This window comes from Amyelois transitella, chromosome 13 (assembly GCF_032362555.1).
Source record: "Amyelois transitella isolate CPQ chromosome 13, ilAmyTran1.1, whole genome shotgun sequence".
In the NCBI taxonomy this organism is placed as follows: domain Eukaryota; kingdom Metazoa; phylum Arthropoda; class Insecta; order Lepidoptera; family Pyralidae; genus Amyelois; species Amyelois transitella.
In genome coordinates this window covers 4,498,718-4,519,146 of record NC_083516.1, presented here as the reverse complement: position 1 = coordinate 4,519,146, position 20,429 = coordinate 4,498,718, and the positions used below count along the sequence as shown (strand labels likewise).

Here is a 20,429-nt window from a genome sequence, read left to right as displayed (position 1 = left end):
ATTAAATAAAGAACTTGTAGTATCAGTTTCACAAATTACACTTAACTCATTACTGCACCACAATTAGAAAGAAATAAAGCACCACAACATTACATCAGGTGTCATAAGGCTAAAATGTTATAGCAAGTAATTCATACTCCATCAAAAATAGTCAGATATTTTAAGAAAAAATACAACATCTCAATATTGCATTAAACCATCAGGTTTGAAAATTTAGGTAAAACCCTGCAGGACATGTTTGTTTAAACAAACAGAAGAAATGTTTCAGCAAAATTTTAACCCCGCATGTGCTGAGCGGATATATAAAAAAGTTAGCTATTTACGACGCGACGGAGACCGGCTGAATGTAAAAGTACCTTTTCCACGTCGATAAGTAAATGTTACCCTTGTCCGGACGAGTTATGAACCCTTACGTGTAGGGACCGTAAGCGTATTTTTCTTTCTTCCCTTGAATACCTCTCTTTAGTCGGATTACCATGAGAATGAAAGCTATCAAATGAAAGCTAGAGATAATAGCTTGAAATCTCATTGTTGTGGTGTCATTGACCATTATTCGAGCCCTTCATTCCTTATTGACAGCTTAGAAAGTAAGAATAGAATAATGTTTCCATAGGTTAGTAATTTATTTATATAACGGTAAGATATAATCCGTGTGGTTTTTCACACCAATAGAAAAAAGAATGAGACCACTCCATCTCTATCCCATGGATGTCGTAAAAGGCCACTAAGGAATAGGCTTATAAACTTCGGATCTTCTTTAAGGCGACGGGCTAGCGACCTGTCGCTATTTGAATCTCGATTCTATCATTAAGCCAAACAGCTTAACGTGGTCTATCAGTCTTTTCAAGACAGATAGACTACCCCGCAAGGTATATAGACGTAACATTATGGTATGGTAGGGATTTGAACCCGGGACCTCCGGTGTCACAGACAGTGCGTACTACCGCTGCGTCACAGAGGCCGTCGAATAATGTTTTGAAATAAGTTAATTTATTTTTATGTTTACGTAATAAGATAAGATACCAAGCAATTTCTTACGAAGAAATATTAGGTTCTTAATTATTTAGAAACGAAATAAGGTACCTCGTTAATTTGATTAAGTCATTTTTCTGGCGTAAATTTAATAATTTTCAGACTAATCATTAAACTTTAGTATACTTCACTGACAACAAAATTTGGTCAAATTAATTCTACCACGCGTAATTTATATATTTCAAGAGGCGCATAATTGAAAATCCTACGGCGTATCTGAACATTCCGAAGTCTGTTTACGCGCCGCCACCCGGGGTGCTTTATCGATTGTACCTGTTGTGCCCGGAACACCCGGAATAGGGCCGGTATCCCCGTTACATTGCAATTTCTAACTATTTTCTGAATATGGACAACCTTTTTTGTTTTGACTGTCATTATACATGTATTTTTTGCATAGATATTTATTTGGGTAATAGTAATTACTAAGGTGTAAGAATAATAAATGATCAAGCCATGCGTTTCCGTAGCTCAATAAAATTGAAATTAAAACTGTTCTATGTTTTAATGTTCCAATGTTCTATGTTTCATTGTTCTATGTTTATAAGTTAGACTAAATAATAGATATATTTGAAATTTTATTATAATCGGTTCAGTACTTGCGGAGTTTTCATTACAAGTGATTATTTTATACGGCTGTTTAAGCGACTTTTGAATCTACGGTTATTTTATTTATTTTAAGGTAATAATAAAAAATACAGGTATGTACGATTGATTTGTTATCAATAAATATGTCACTGTTCGTGGTATATGGTAAGAGCATTTTATTTTGACTTTATACGAGTACACTCGTATTTTATTTTGACTTTATACGAGTACACTCGTATAAAGTCAAAATAAAATGCTCTTAAAACGTTTCTATCCTTTCGTTGAGCCGCTAAGGGATAAAACTTTTGCAATTTACATTGAAATACGGACTTGGCGGTGCTCTCTCCAAACATGCTTGTAACCCTTCCTAAAATGTTAAAAATAAGCCACTCAAAAATTGCTCTATTTTAAATAGTAAAACTAATCACAAATATTTGAGGAGTAAAAGTAGTATAGAGTATAAAATCTCACTTTTGATTAATTGAACCTAAGGCTTATTTAAATATGGGATTAATTATCCGGGTTAAATAATGGAACTTAAGTACATGATTACGAATTTTTAAAATGTCAAGCTAAATGCTTGCCCCATAAACAGAATTAACATCTTTATACATATAATCACGTCTATGTACATTGCAGGGAAGACAATATAAATAGAAAATACTGATAGGCCAAGTTCAGTGGTTGGGTTAATGGTAGAATCGAGATTCAAATAGTGACAGATTGCTAGCCGGTCGCCTAAAAGAAGAATCCAAACTTTATAAGCCTATCCCTAAGTCGCCTTTTACGACATCCATGGAAAAGAGATGGATTGGTCCTATTCTTTTTTGAATTGGTGCCGGGAACCACACGGCATATCTACTCACAAGTAAGAATATGGTTGAAATATTAATGTTCAGTCATCTTCACAGGTAAATTTGAATTTTATTATCACAGAGGTAGAAGCATCACGTCTCATATTGAATTTTCTGTGGTAAGCATAAACCCAAAATATTATATTCAAAGAGCAGAGATTATTGATATATTTTTTCATTCTGATTATTGATTGTGTTTTTGTTCCGAGTTACAAGCCTTCATATCATCGGACCTCATGATGAAACTTCTTCGTTTTTACGTGGCTCTGAAGGCAACAAATTAATGACATTGTAATAAAATTTTTACTCAGATTCTATATAAGTTGCGAGCTTTTACACGGTGCTTGAATACTTTAAAAATTTCAAAAAAATTATTCCTTTACTAGATTTTATCTGTCTCTATGCTAAAATTGATCCCTGTTGGACCTTTTTGGGTTAATTGGTTACTCGTACATAATTTATAGTTTAATCTTAATTTTCTTAAAATATTACTTTGCATTGCATCTTTTGCCCTATATTTGTGATAGCACTATCGCGTGGGGATTGTAGGTATATCGTATTTCTACGAAACGAAATTGCGAACTGAGAAGTTACGTACGTGGATATACAAAGATATACTAAAGTACACCGCTTCCGTTCCAAGTGTATTTGTATTTTCATACAATTTGTTGCATTCTGCAACTTTGTTTGTATTGAATTCGTTAAATAATTTTGTGACAGCAATATTTTTTATAACCATGGAAACTGAAGTGACAGACAAAATGTATACAGCTTGTTTGTATTAATCTAAAGCTAAAAATGTAATGACTTTAAACGCTAAAAGTTTTCCGGATATTAATAAGCCCAGATGCAATTAACGCATGGTATAGTATCTACTGTCAAGAAAATTGCAATTTAATTGTTTAATTTTGGAGTTAAGTACTATATTTGTACTATACACCCAAAATATAAATATGGTACTATATATATTTTGGTTGTAAGGAAAATTGTTTCAAACGCTCCTTTTATTTAACAGCACAAAACCGTAATCTAAACGTACATAGCCGCAAGCAAAGCGTTTATTTATTTTCAAAGCAAAAAAATATAAAATCAGTGCTGTTTAATTGATGTTCGCTTTGCCGAGCCTGGATTACCTTTGGTCTGCGCTGGCTTTGAAGTCTGACGATGACAGTCCACCCCTCTCTGTTAATGGGAAAGCCAAACAGTATGTACATACATTGCAAACGTTTAAATATATTTCAATCAAATGCAACGGTCGGCGGCGGCTTGACCCTAATGGAAAAAAGTAAAAAGGATTTACCAATTTGAGGCAACCCGTAAAAAGTCTTTGGATATTCATGATTTTCTCAAAAATTTAAGATGTTATTATAGATTATATATCCAATAAGATATAATAAATTAGAATCTGATGAAAATCACGATAAGTATAACCATGTTATGAAATATCAAGTGAAATTTAAATTAGATACTTTAAGAATTTATTAGCAAAACAGAATTTCTGTTAAAAAATCATCTGAACGTTTTGATACAAAATGCATTTTTGACGACAACTCATGCCGTATGTAATGTTCTAAAAAACTTGATCCGACTAAGTCACCAAGCGAATTACTTTTATTTTTTCCATCACTCATAAATATTATAAATGATCTTCATTAATTTTCTATCTCAACAAAGAGATCTTGACACCGTTTCCATTTTGTTACCATAACTTTACCATAGTTAAAGCTGGCTTTAACTGATTTAGTAGGTACGTCCGGAGCGAAATACATCCCTTTATTTGCCAAAGCCTGCGTGTCACCCCGACCCGACGCACCCTAACTGAATGCAGAGAAAGATAAATTGAAGTCATTGGATATGGTAATGCATTAGGCTACGTATACATCTAGATGTTCTGATGTAGGTGCACGGAAGAGCAAACAAATATGTTCAGTTATAGCCGACTCACAGGTTAAGTTTGTTTTACACTGGAGATACTCTGTGCCTTTTATGACCTTCCTTGTATAAATATTGCTTCATATTTAACAACACAAACTATAACTTACATGTCAAATGAACCTTGAATTTGGACACCAATGGCTGAATATGCCATCATTTGGACGTATTCGTAGAGTGATTGATTTACACACTTCTATACAAATTTCTAATTTGAAATATGTACGTGCCTAAGACGTCACCCACTACATTCATAAAATCACGTCTCTTTCGAGGGGCAAACAGAGACTACATCTTTCTTCTTGGCACGGTTCCTGCATACTTTCTAGAGTCAGATCAAAAGTACTCTTACCCGACGAGGTTACATGAAGGAAGAGAGTTATGAATGTGGATGAAGTAAAAGAAAATCAGGAAAGTACCCTTTAAAAATCAATAAACAGATACTTATCTCACGAATCCCGGTCGAATCCATCTCAGCCTCCGGTGATAATTGAATTCCGAAGTGCTTGTCATTACTATCTGCAAAGATTGGTATCTCCTGGCACCCAACTTCGCCGGCATAACAACTAATTGTGTTACTCGGCTCGTGACTGTTTACCTATTTATCTAGTACGTAGGCAAATCTGTTCAAAAAGGCGGGCTTTGATCTTTTCCATAGAAGATGGTTAAAAAATACGGTCGAATTGAGAACCTCCTCCTTTTTTAAAGTAGGTTCAAAATTAATTATTTCATTAGTTTGAAATAAGGTCACTGTTATAACTTACAATTTTTTCATGAAATATGTTGTACGATTCCAAAAATTATAATTTATTTCCTTTACATAAACTACGATACAAGTTGTTCATACAAGCTTAGGTACAAGTCACGCCCTATAAAATTTCTTAAGAAATCACTTCATGAAAATAGTAATAACTTAAGGTATTTACTTAAAAACTTATGTAAAACCTGACACAGACACAGACTTACCTTAACGACTGTTAAATAATTCCCGGACAGAACAGCTGCGTCCAAATATCTTGAACTTGCCTTTGTAAACGTAGAGCTAATTCTAAGTCATAATTTATCATAATTACTCAAGCTTTAAAGATGTAACGTAAACTTTTTCAGCTGAACTAAGCATAGTTAATGATTTTCTTCAACTTTTATTATTTATAAGCGAATATATATATTTATCAGACAGTTCCTACTAACTCTTTCTCACTCTTTTTCTCCTACTATCTTTGTAAGCTCGAGATACTTTAACAAAAAAAGATTTCGAGAACATAAAACTTATATTTAAAAGTAAATTAAGGATAATAAAAGTATTATCCTTAATTTACTTTTAAATATAAGTTTTGAGTTAAAGAACTTTTAATAAATAAAGTTTAATATTACTAATAACTTTGATCATGCGTAATAAATTAATGATCTTCAATTGATTTCAAGAATTTATTTATACTTAACACTGAATTTCCGTAAAACACATGCATTTTGAGAATAAAAAATGCTCCCTCTGCCCTGCTTTGGATGTCAACGACGGAATAATAGGAATCCGCTACACGGGGGCACTGGGGCGGCTCTAGTGAGCTCTCTGCTTAACGACTCCCTTTCAAACACCCACTGAGCACTACAATAAGATCTCTTCTAACTATAGTAGCACAATATTTATCACGTGATAGCATTGACTTTTTGAAAAACTGCCAGTTACACTCGACGAGAAATTAAATAAAAAGTACATTTTCAAATCTTAATTTTAAATAGATATACGTCAAAAGAATATATTTTTTTATTTATTCGAGGGAGAAAGGAATTTCTCCATTTAATATTTTTTTTTGTTTATTTTGTACGCGATGTATCAGCTAGTTACGAACGTATTTTAATAAATAAATTTTAATAATGTTTTTAAATTGTATAGACAGTTAATAAGTTAATCGCAATAATTCAAGTAAAAGATTAAATCATAAACAATGTGTGTGTTTGTGTATGCTTTGATTTGCTCTTGTCAAAACAATACCACCGTACCAACGTAGTGCTATTAATAATTTTGTGATACTAGTACAAAGCTTTTCGCTTTTGACGTTTGCATAGGGAATGCGCTGAATACGAAGCGAAGGCTTAGTACACACTCGCAAACCCACCTTTCAACCTCAGATACGATTGGAGCACTGCAGTAGTGTGCATGGGCAAATTCTAAAATGTAGGCTGTTCGTTTCTCCACGTATGCAGATAAATCTTATCGTATTTGCCTGTACGGATTCTATTGAATCATTTATTTGCAAACAAAATATTAAAACAGCAAACGATCACTTATAAAGACAAAGGTGGCGAAAAACACTTATAAGTGAAAGTCAAAATAAGCACTTCCGTGGTTTATGTATCGAAAAATTACATGGTCACTGAAAACTATATTGCATGATATCGTACGAGTATCCAATAATTATTACAAACGGATATCCCAAAAAAAAATTATCTTCAATAGCCAACATAATTAATTGCCAGGAAAAATATATATTTTTGGGTTATATCACATAATATAAATCTCATATTTCATAATTTTAATCACGTTCATACTTCTCCTCAGAGCAATCAAATTAATAAATCAACCAAATAACATAATTTATCTGAACGATTTTCTATAGCCTCTCGTCCTGTGAAATCGTCCGGTTCCTTTCGAGAGTCCCAGTCACAATAAATGTCCTCGATCGCCACTTAGCTCCGGTCATTACGGCTTAATGTGACACGCTGGATATACTCTGTGCGACACATAAAAGTCTACTGATTGATTTCACAACCAGGCACAAATGAGCCGAAGAATGTTTGATGTGGAACCGAAAATACATACATATTTTCTTATCTTCATAATCCGCCGGTGCCGGGACTCTCTAGGGCAGGATCCTGGGAGACCGGGGTCCACCTTTGATATTAGCAAAGCAACCCAGGAGTGGGTGACGTGAGTAAACAAAGATGCAAAACCTACCCCAACTTGGTTTATGATTTCTGCACTGAAATTGTTTATTTTCTCAGTTGCCTCTTATCTCTTCGGAGAAGTGATTCAATTTAAGTACTGCAAACCACATGGAAAATTGCTTATCTTCATTGGAAGAGTGCCCGATAAAGCAAACGTTGACTTTAATTATCACAGCCGAAACCTCAGAATAGATTTCAGTGAAATTAGCAAAAGATATAATGATGTCAGTGTCCGTTATCAAAACTTCCCACAAAAGCAAATACCTAACAATTTAAATTCATGCCTGGGACGGTCACGTAATTACAATAGAGCGACTATTGTCTGACCTTAATGTAGATAAATCTAAATAAATTGGACCATGGTTACACATTCAATAACTTAGTTTTGCTTCCTCACTATATTTAACCTAACTCTATAGCATTGTACATTAATTTATCTCTAGAAAAGTCATTGATAGAGATTCAGCCTGTGAAGTTTCAATTACGACTCGGATACCTTAACACTCGGCTGCCGTCACTTCTATTGCAACATTACATTTTCAAAAATTGAGCACGTTCATTTCTCCTAACTACCGGCATAGGTCGAATCGGATGCATGCACTGAGGGTGCTTCGAAATTATTCGTACGATTTTTTCGAAACTAATGTCAGGACAGAATTTTTACAACTTTAATAAATATATAATATAATAGCATAATCGATTGTTTTAGCATCCTTTGTTCCATAATAAAGATTTTTTAATGTAAAGATGTAGTCTCTGCATATCCCTCCGCGAAAGAGTTGTAATTTTATTATTAAATGTTTTTCATCCCTCCGTGACAATATATATAAATTCAAACTTAGTCCGCACAGTCTCCGAATAAAATGGTTGTGACATACGGATTGCAGATGTACTGACGGTCATGATGAAAACTTGAGGGATCCTGTTTTTGCCATTTCGCAACGGAACAATAAATATTGGAACAGTTGAAGCTTTCTAAAAATACCTATAGAATAACATAAATGCATGTCGATTATGTTATTCTATAGATATTTCATATATATAGATAACAATATTCAATTTTTTTAAAACGTTTTGCATTTAATTTGTCTACTTAATAAGTAATACATTTCCGCCTCGGCGTAAGTAGTATTTCAAATAAAATTACCTTCTCCATTATTAATGACCGTTAGAACCCGGCAGGTTTTAGTATAATTTGTTCCATGAGCATTTTCAATTCATGAAGCTTGTAACGCAAGGTGGCACCTTATCTTATAAATTATTCGTCAACCCTCTTCTAACACCTATGGATAAGCGGTTTGAATCTCAATGTTTAGGTACTCAAAAAATGCAGAAGTTTTTGTCCACCTTTTGATAGAACTTAAGGAATATTTTTTTGTTAATACAAATCCCCAAAGTCAAAAACAAACAATAGTGTAAACATAGGATAAGTCACATCTGCTTGATCAATAAACGTGTCCTTGACATTGGAGTATGCCACTAGCATCAGAGGAACCGCTGTGTACCCGACGGTTTATTAAATATTCACGTACCTTAATTACGAAGCTGATATACACTCACTTCAAAGTACTAGATATGTCACAAAATACGTATACGCACTTATCAATTCCTTATGCATGCACAGTCACAGGTATTTTCGTAGGTTATCGGTACGCTGCGTAGCGGATAGTCACTACGCGTCGTAGCAGGAGCGGCGTAGCGCGCGCTCGTAGCGACTCGCGGCAACTCGACTGGTCGCCCCGCTGCCGCCGCAGACACGGATTGCTGGATGTAGTACAACTTAAAGATACAGATGCCGCAATTTACAAGAGGAAATGTATGGCGAACTCTTATAGTTACTAAATGCCACATTACAATTATAAACCCAAATATTGTTTCTCATTGAAATAAGATATTGCAAACATAAGAATGTGAACGATGTGTTTTTAAAATTGATAATATATTACAATTCATTTACACAAAACAAATGGATCCACACTAGAAAAAAATTCTGTCCTATGGCAATGTTGCATAACAAAAATATCTGTTGTAAAATAATTAATATCAAGCCGATAAAAGCTATTAATAAAATAATTGGAGCAATAGTTCTGGCAATTCAAAGTCATTGTTAAACTGAGCAAATAAATAACATTAAGCTTAAATACTGGAGCTCGCCATTGTACATATAATTTTTTATATCAATATACATGCCTGTCACATCTGCATACTACTCCTACTCTACACACGAAGGAACTCATTCGGGCGCATGCGCGCGTGACGTCACCACTCCCCGCTGCGTTCTCTTTGCACGCCGCGCCATCCACTGCCTCCCACAAATCGTCAGTACTGTTCTATTGAGCCGATTATCATTTAATTATATGCTAATGTGGACTCAGGGCGGTTTATTTTACAATACAGACACTATAATCTGATATGAATATTTAGGTTTAGTTACATTAGTGGTCTTTAAACTTAATACGCTGCAGACTAGATAAAGTAAATAGAAAAAAAGCCTGAAAGCGGACCTGGCCCCAAATCATAGTGGCAAAGTGCACAACTAGGACGCACTAAGATATGAGAGAGTTACAGACAGTCAGTAGATAGATAGTATACCCACAGAATTCAGAAATTGTACCGTTGAAGTAAAGTAAATTTGTACCTACCAGGAAAAATAGTGAAAATAACGATAGGTATAGTATTTTTACAGCTTATAATGCATATAAGCACCATCTATAATGAACCACGATGTAAGGAAGATGTAAGTATAGAGCTACAAACTTTATGAAGCAACAAAGATTTCCGAGTTTTCATGTAATTAGGAAAGATTATTTTTATTCTTTTTTTTAAAACTTGCCTATAAATATGCCTACCTAGTTACCCTTTTTTATAAGGATTTATGTTTAAGTAAACAATTATCACCTATAGTAATACATATCTTTATTTTCTCATATTTTAGGGAAGTCACCGTAAAAAATCTGAGAATCCAATTTATAGAACGTGATTTTCAGGCGGCCAACCACAATCGAGATACAGTTTTTCTTTGTTCCGTGAATCTACATAATCGGAAGGCCCGAACAATGAAATTGCCTTTTTTATTTATTTTACGCTAAAAATAAGAAATATTATAGAAGATTCGACAACGGCTGATTCACATAAAACAGATTTGCACTCTGTTTTCCCACAGACATTTACGTTTTGAAAAATGTTCGTCTGTTTGTATTCTGTCTATCTTTTTGATTGTATTCGCATATCTTTGAACTTTGAAGATTTATTTATTTCCACCCCGGCCAAATCTTTATAAACTGTTCACATACTCTCGAAGAAACACACTTGCCAAATTTCATCATCACGCCCACTGTGCATTATCTGATTGTATGTCTGTCACTTACTCATCACAACTCAGTTATAATTGTCATTTATCAACGTTTTAAAGATAAACTTAAATATAAAATGCTTAATTATAGAGGTTTTATGATACAAATATTAATTAAATTTTAATTAGTGCATTGGAAATCAGGGAGTATTTACGGCTTAAATTACTGTCTCTGTGTTCAGAATTTCCTGGAAATATCCGACGATCGTGATCATTGGAGTAAACTTGATTTAATTACTGGATAATTGATGTAGACTCAAGACTCGGATTCAACTATTTGAATGCGTCACAATTACACTTGACAGCATGGAAAATTGGACAAGTCTCGTAGTAGTCATCAACTGATATGCTACAGCGTCGCTTGGTAAGACTTCTGTGTCTGTGGTCGCCGATATTAACTGCTGCATCAATCACATCTTACATAGATTTCTACCTAAAGGATGCTGTAGGGAACTCTTAGCGGGTAGACAGAGCCGATAAACTTAGAAAGATTTCATTTGTATGATGGAATTGAAACATTTCACTTTGATTTCTAAAGATATTTCCTGGTGGGGTGATTACTTGTGATTATGTCTTACTCATTTCGTAATAGCTGTTTACTTTACACAATAATATACGCGATACTTTTTAAATTAATTAATTTTCTTAAATTAAACATAAATTTTTTATATTTTTTTGTCTTTTATTTATGCCGTCAAGTGTACGGACTATTTTCAAAGCAATAGTATATTCAATGAATCTTAATTTGATTTCAGATGCTTATTCTATTTCTGTTTACATTATAATTAATATCACAAATAAACTCTGATTCTATACTGTGTATATTTCACTTATAATAAACTTATTTGTTGCATTTGTAGTTTGAAACATCCATATCGGAAGGCTTTTTGGTTCCTAAAAGTTAATGGTGTCTGTGTTAGTTACATTTTTTGCTTTAATATTTTTAGTTCGTTATCTATTCTCAAATAAAAACCACGGGAAAAGATGGAATTGGTCATTTTCTGTACTTCAAAAAAGAACGACAAAATATGTTAAACAATTTTTACGAGTCACGGCAGAAGTGAATTCCCGTATAACGTATTTATATTGATGACAACGAACATCACAGAAAATTCATCTCAGTAAATAAGTCCGTATCAATCGAAATAAGATCAAAGGAAATCAAATTACAACCCACAAAGGATATTTCGCATTCTGACAAAGAGAAGAAAGTAGCGTCGCGGGCAAACAAAACACATGTTACTAAATCGCAATATATCGCGACTCCACTAAGCGGAATTCTATGGAGCTTATATGAAGGGAGTTTTCTCGAAGCCCTTCTATTTGGGGTTGTCATCGGACCCCTACTGTTACAATGACCCTTGGCGAGGGGACGCTGGGTGTGGTACAAGTTATAAGAAATGTGATGTGAACCAATTCGTACTTCCTTATTTATAATATAAATGCGAAAGTATGTTTGCTTGTTTGTTACCTCTTCACAGTTAAGCCACTGACCTGACCTTTATGTACTTTGTATACATTGTATAGTAGATATAAAATGATACAAAAAAATAGGTAAGAAGTTCCACTATAACTGTTATACGAAAGCAGTCCCAAACTTCTTATAAGTAACTAGCTGTCCCGGCAAACGTTGTTTTGCATTTTGTGGGTATGTATGTGGAAATCTTATTATTATTCAAGCAACTTCATATTTCTGTTCTTCATACTAATTCTCACGACAAGGAAAGCTATCTGATTTTATTCTTGTACCACCAAGATTGGGTGCTATTAACAAAAATGCGCCAGTGATCGTCCGATAGCACCCCTCTTCGCGCGGGACCTGTAACAGCTTCGTCACCGAATTTTGTATCACAAATTAAAATAGAATATAGATTTATTAACAATGTTTAGTCTTAAGCATACATACTTATAATCACGTCTGTATCCTTTGCGGGGAGACAAAGCCGACGGTCTTGAAAATACTGAAATGCCACGTTGAGCTGTATGGTTTAAGAATATCTTTAATTATCTTGTATTTAATAATTGGCACCAGGTTTAAAGATGTGCCTTGATGTTCACACTGACTGACAGTATTAACAGTAATTAATATTAAGTTAAAATTTAATGACAAAGATGTATGGGTTGTGGCCCTATTTAGTAGGAATATTTTTTGTTTTTTGGATGCATTACAACCTGGGCTTGAAGAAAGCAATTTGCCATTTTAAATTAATCGAAATATGTTTATAAATATTGTTATCCTACAAAACGGAGCCATGCCCAGGAGAACCTATCATAGTATTAACTTGGAAAAACCCGTATTACCGTTCATTTCTAAAACATCTCTAGATTACACAAACGAAGAAAAATATGCGAATTTCTCTCCACTCGATATTTTGATCCAGCATTGTATTGACGTGGCCTCTCATTAACACGAACCATTTGTCACAACGTGTTAACGTACGACAGTCGTGTCTGTATGTTAATCGGCCCTTTTTATCGTATCTCCAACCCTTCAGCTTTAAATATTTAAAAGATTTCGTACCTACGATCCGATCGCCAAATAACCACCAGATGTTTACATTAATTTACAGATTAATTTAATGCGATAACAGAAACACAGAATCGACATTTTATTGGTTTTATTTTTATGGGTTTTATTATATTTATAGAAATACTACTGATTTGTTTCAGACATCGCAGGAAACAAAACCTATTTCTACTATGTAATTAAAAACGCATTTCGCTTTTATAAACACTTAAAATATGTCATATTTTATCTGTAGTTCGCTCAACGAGATACATAATTTAAAAATAAAAGGACCACTCCATCTCTTTCCCATGGATGTCGTAAAAGGCGGCTAGGGGCAGGCTATAAATTTGTGATTCTTCTTTTAAGCGATGGTCTAGCAACCTGTAATTATTTTAATTTCAATTCCTTCGTTAAACCGTTCAGCTGAGCGTGGCCGTGGCGAGCGAAAAGATAAGATTGTAGGTAAGTATGTTCTCTCCACTCACTCACGTTTCATTACAATTCTTTTCAAATTTTCCACATCAGAATTTGGCGTTTTTAAAAAAAATCCTAACTGTAGTTTTTTCCTCTTCAAAGCTACTGATACCAAAAGTCGGTGGTTTATAAAACACAAGATTCCCTGATGTGAACTCTACAGCAGTGTATCAGAACAGCATTTGTCAGGTCCCCTCGACCCAGCCTTGTCTCGACCGATAACAATTTGCTTGGACGTGATTTATGACTCTAATACCCACTACTAGCATGCTCTTGTTCTAAGCAGATTTATTGAATCTATAGGTACTGTTTCATTTTGACGTTGCGGTTAATTTAAATGTGACCTCAAATTTTCAATCATTTAAAGCAAAGAAAAAATTTCGTTGCACTTCTTTTGTAGAAAAGACATTATGTGTCATTGTTTTTTCATTGTTATCTACATACATACATATAAATACGTCTATATCCTTTGCGGGGTAGATAGAGCCAACAGTCTTTAAAGACTGATAAGCCACGTTAAGCTGTTTGGCTTGATGATAGAATTGAGATTCAAATAATGACAGGTTGCTAGCCCATCGCCTGAAAGAAGAGTCCCAAGTTAATAAGCCTATCCTATAGTCGCCTTTAACGACATAGCAAAAAGATAGAGTTTCTCAATTCTTTTTTTTATAAGTGCCGAGAACTACACGGCGTATCTACAAGAAAACACTATTTCAAAATTTTACTCTCCTCTTCTACCGATCTTTGTCAAACTTACTCAGCTTTATTCAATTCGGTGGAATTTAGTCTTAATTTTTAATTGTTAGGCATTTGTATCAAATTTGTTAATAAGCAATAAGTTTTAGTTCATATACAGTCCGACGAATTAATTACATCAATTACAATTATATTGTCAAACTTGACAAATAAACCTTTACAGTAACTTGCCTTTATTAAATGATGATGTGACATGATACAATTTACAAGCGAGTGAAGGCGCGAGTAGAAACTGGTACTCATATTAATCGTTATTTCCCTAAATTCGCTCAATTAAACAATCAATTAAAACAAAATACGAATGTCATAACCCACAAATTTTTTAAGTTAATAATATCAAGCTAAATAAATAATCCGAACGACAATCCGCATCACACGAGGCAGAAGAAATTTCATTTTGAAAGTGAAGAGCGCCGTGCCCATTTTGGATCTTCAGGCCCATTCAATCCTAGTGGAGCAAGATGTAATTGGCTAAGTAAAGTTTTCCTAAGCTACCTTTTTTTATATAAAACTGTATTTGAAAACTTTTATTAACGTGACGTCATATTCTAATAATATGTCATTGCATACCTAACGCTCTTCTTCGACTCACAACTATTAATTAATTAAATTTTGGTTCCATCATATTTTGTCAATTATTTAGTAGTTAGGTCGTAAGAAAACACAATTGTTCGAATACTAACCGATGCTCTTACGGTGAGGGAAAACATCGTGAGGAAACCTGCACATTCATGAAACTGAATGAATAACCACATGATCCAATACTGTTAAGGGTTCCCTGCAAAATGTTGCGGAGGACAGACAGGAGTCGCTTCATAAAAAAACCTGACTCAACCGCTACTTAAACCAGGAAGAAGAAGGTCGTATCGTAGGGAACTAAGAACTTCATAAATCACTGAAAAAAAATTTGATAAATTTAATATAAGCTTTTTCTATACAAAAAATAAAATAAAAGTGATAGGTAAAAAAAAGGTTTACTTAGCCATTTTTGGAATGGATTGGCTCCAAGGTTTGCTAAGAGCCCTCAATCAAAGGAGTTGGATTGTGACCATGTATCTAACGTAATTGCCTGTTAAGCGGCGCCTTCAGCTCAATAAGGCACAGGTATAAATCTTATCTCTTTCAGTAATATATGATTGGGATAGGAAAAGTTAATTGCATTGTAAAATATTTAGTCATCAATAGTCAAGAATCACTGGTTCCCAGCTGTGACTGTAAAGCACAGGTCTGGAGTTACAGGACAGTACAGGATTACAGGTTCGATACCCGGACAGTTCATGATGAAATATAAATGAAATTACCATTTTCTGATTAACTTGGGTTTTAGATGACAGTCTAAAGTAGTTTTTAATTAACTAAGTATTAATTAATTTAACACAAGACTCGAACTTACCTACTTTGGGCTAGCTCAATCTGTGTGTATAGTTCACTATATATTTATTTTTAAAGCAAACAAGATATGCAATTGTTATTCAAGTAATAAATAGCAGAGCTCAGAAATATGCAAATTTGTTTTGAAAAAGTTATGAAGCCAATCTACCCGATTCGCCTAAGGATTACTGAAGGTCGCCCGGAGAGGATTTTAAAAAGGCTTTTGTTACAAAACCGTCGGCTCGTAGGCGTCACAATGATCCTCGTTTGTCTTCATCTACACAAATAGAACAATATAATATTTTGTTTACCTGCCCTTTTAAATAAATGGTAAAAGCGCAGTACCCACGTTGGCACATATCTCGCCTCTTTCTCTAGAGGGACTTACGTATCGAAAGTGGTAGGTAAACTTTTCTATGTGGCCCACGGTACCATAATAATTACCGACTCTAAACATGTAAAGTTTAATAAACCTATTAGTAAGTAGATGAAACAAAAGAAGTTTGCGGAGTATTGGGGCAAGTGGAAAGATCTGCCTACATCATGAGACTACTCTCTACTACATACATATAGACACGTCTATATCCCTTACGGGGTAGACAGAGCCAACAGTCTTGAAAATACTTAGCCCACGTTCAGCTGTTTGGCTTAATGATAGAATTGAGATTCAAATAGTGATAGGTTGCTATAAAGAAAGAAACAAAGAAAAATCTTTATTTAGCGCAAAAGGTGACATTACATAATAATGTTGGTAGCCCAGCGTCAAAAAAAAATTATCACAAGTTTATAAGCCTATCCTTTAGTCGCCTTTTATGGCACCTATGGGAAAGAGTGGTCCTATTTTTTTTTCTATTGGTGCCGGGAACCACACGGCATTAACTCTACTACCCCTCTTTAATACCCAGTTCTTTTTATTGACTAAATACAATTAACTATCCTTTATTATCCAGCGAAGTGAGCGCTTTAGCATTTTGCTGAAGCATTTCAGTTGGGGAACTAAAATCATTAGCAAGTACGAAGCCGGGATAATCTGATTGTTAAAACTTTAAGCGGTTGCAGCAACATTAAGCTTTGTAAATGCAGTAGGTCCGGCACTTTCAGGTATGCACTTCCGTTTACATTTCTGATTCAAACATGTTGTTAATTTCTCTACGTTTAACTAGTAAACAACTGATGTTTAGTTTGGTCGAATATACATTAATAATTCCTGTGTTAAAATCTGGAATTTCGAAATTTTATTTAGAAAATTGGTTAACTCAACCAAGAAAAAATAAAATATCAAAACGGAAACTGATGTGTTTTTATGTATAAAGTAAAAGTCAAATTTAAAGTCACAAAAGGATATATTGACAATTAACTAACTTAATTACCGAAAGTGTGGTCTCCACAGTAAAACATGGTTTTGATAGCCTTTATCTGATACCTGACGATTGGGCACGTAAATCCGAATAATAAGCCATATTCGAAATATATTTTACCAGCATATATGACATAATTTAGTTCAACTTTAGACTTATGAACGAAAACTTCTTAGAAGTGAGCTCTGCACAGTTCGCGAGTACTTACAAAGCCAATAGCCGCTTAAATTGATTCCGAGCCCGCGGCCCTTTGTTACCGGACGTAATTGACCGATTGCACGACTAGCACTATGAATATTCAACCAGGATTTGATCTTTACTCTACCTACTATTAGGTACATAAGCTGTAAGTATATAATTGCCATGTGTGATGAAGATCAAATTGTCCAAAACAGCGTAAATGATTACTTCGGTTACGCCTGTAAAGGAAAATTAATCCAATTTGTTGTTGGCTTGGAAACGTTATTAAAAATAACGTTTTAAACAGTTCTTTTAGTTCGGTTCGCAAAATTATGTTCGAACGAAATGAAGAGAAAATATTTACATTTTGCTTTGTAATTATTAAACTTATAAATTACACTAATAAATTATTAATTACAAAATTAATAAACTCTCAGCTTCTGGAAAGATTTCCATAGAAATTTGTGAATAGACATATCTCTGTAAAAGTAACTTTAATTTATGAACATGTACTTAATTGGGAAACTCTCCCAAACTCTGGAAAATTAGTAAAGTGTAAAAAAATATTGTCGCCATCCTTTATCAAAACTAAACCAAAATAAATTGAAAATTGAAGTGAGTTCAATCTAAATTTAACGCGAGCTGACCGCACCATTTCAATTTGGTCCGGCAATCAATTCGTTTTTAAAGATCGGAAACCATTTAAGCCACAATACTGGTAATCGGTGGTGATGCCAGTTCAATTGCCTTCCGACCGCGCCCGCTGTAGCCGACGTATTGCTGAAATATTTTAGCTCATACAACTAACTACTTTGTGCCCGCAGTTCCGCCCCCGTTATATGGAATATGTAGTTTTTTTTTCAAGTGCTGCCCTCTATTTACGAGAATCTTATCACGAAAAGATATTCCATCATAGCTTCATTTATGGCGAATATATTTTGTTTTCAAGGAAGGATTGAAAACTCCTAAGATTCCGAGCTAGTGTCTGACATCTATGGTGTCCTCTCCATTTTACGGAAAGCAATAAATACGTTTACAGCCTACATGCCATCAATTCACATTGAATTTCTTTGGAACACTTACCAGATGGTCAAAATCAGGCGAGGCAAGCCGATCAATCCTTAGGTACATATTTGCTAACAAACATTGAGACGGGAAACTTGTAACTATTGGAAATACTTCCCCAAACTTTCCAAAAAACCCAGCAAACCTGAATAGGGGATGGAAAGTTTACACCTTTATTCAGGTCTATTGGTTTTTTCAAGATTCCCTGAGTTAATGATCCGTATATAAAAAAACACGAGTATATTTAAAAGTTGGCAAAAATTCAGAAACAGCCAGCGCCCGCATGATAAAATTAGGAAGAAGAAATACCTCTGTTACTCCTGAAGACCTAGTTTATCTTCTTTTTGCTCCTGGTCTTAATCTCGTTTACGTCCTCACCTCCCTGGGGAGAAGAAGGTGCGCCTTTTTATCCTAGATTGGCCTGGAAGCAGGCAATGAATCTATCTCGCTGTATATATTTCATAAAAAATTATCCCGAAAGGCCGTCCATTTAAAGGATTTCCCCTTCGAAAACAAAAAAAATGTTGCGCCTTCTTCTGCGCGTTATATCAAATCGCTTGAGAACACCATTTTATTTAAAACCTTCAACTTACCCAGCAGTTCCTTAGTTAATTTCATTACCTCAATTACTGTGACAAAATCACGGCCAAGTTGTTAAATAAACAATCTGGTTTATTTGAATACAATAAAAAAGTAAGTCGATACTCGCATTGGTATAATATTTTTGCAATGAACGAAGCTATTGTATTGTATATTCAACATTAGGTAGATTAACCTGACCCCCTGTTCATACAAACCAAAACCATAGTTGGCCAGGTTTCATTGCCGTTCAGTGTACATCATTATCTCAGAATCTAACCTGGCTTAACAACTGGCTTGTAAAACAATAATATGTATTGTCAAAAGAATTCAATTTTCAAAAAAAAAATCGTAACCTAAATTGTGCAAAATATCGGAATCGTTATTAACGCGATCGGAGATCTAAACGTACGCTACGTTCCTTTATACTTTATATCTAACTCCAGCATAATTCACAAACAAGTCTGAACATAGCATCGATGAGGTTACGAGTTCAAACGGCAACCGCAGATTGGGGCCGGACCGCTTGTAATTTCCGATCGCTGGATGAAATACACAGAGCAAAGAACGATCAACCCGCTTACTAATACTTAGTCATCTTTTTGTAATGGAATGCGCTAGCAATCGATGAAATATTTAAAAGAAATGCACGATATCGAGGAAAACTATATACTGATGCTAACATGCTAAAGCAAAGAAAAATAATTCATGCACAAATAAATGTATTGGTAGTATTGTATAAAACAAATTCTGCAGCACACAAACCGACATTAATGTGAAAGAAAACGCGGTTTAATCCGGAGCTAGCGGCTTGCAAACATACTCGTATATGTACGAATGAACATGGGTAGTGATGCGTAAAACGCAGATTTTACTGTGTGGAGTCCTCGAGGCCCATGTCTTTCCACTCGGCTTCTAATCCTATTTATCACCCCACGACGATCTCAGCCTTATTACATTGTCACGGTGAGTTCATCAGGCAATTAGGTACATATTTTTATGTAACATATTTCTAAAGTTACGCAGAGGAAATTTCGACGGCTGAAATTGGCAATTAATTAAATTTCGAATTCAGTAAGTATTACTTGTTTTATGTTGACTAAAAATGAAGTTTTGAAGTAAAAATTTTTGTTCTTTATATTAAATATTCTACTTCTGCGTCATACCTACTTGCCGTATAATTTTTTATATGTATAACTATACTATGTACTTGCTTGTAAAGTTACTTTTGCGATAAGGCAGCACCATCAGTTTTTATAACATTTGCATCGATGTTGCTGCTATAATACTGCAATAAAAAAATATTTATTTTTTTATGAAAACATACTGTTTTCATGGTGCAGTACCGGTATAGGTAAGCACATTAAGAATAAAGCATTCTAACGGAGACAATACGTCGGCGACGCATTAGAGTGTTCACTGTCCTCCAAAGGTAC

General features: G+C 34.4%; 1 protein-coding gene across 1 annotated transcript in view; it reads right to left on the bottom strand.

Annotated features, from left to right (window-relative positions):
- LOC106141221 (kazrin) overlaps nucleotides 1-9,062 on the bottom strand; it is an 89,913-nt gene extending 80,851 nt beyond the window's left edge. Inside the window, exon 1 of the mRNA XM_060947457.1 lies at nucleotides 8,882-9,062. The gene's annotated coding sequence lies outside the window, so the exon portion shown is untranslated. The remainder of the gene's footprint in view (nucleotides 1-8,881) is intronic.
- Between the last annotated feature and the right edge of the window lie 11,367 nt (nucleotides 9,063-20,429).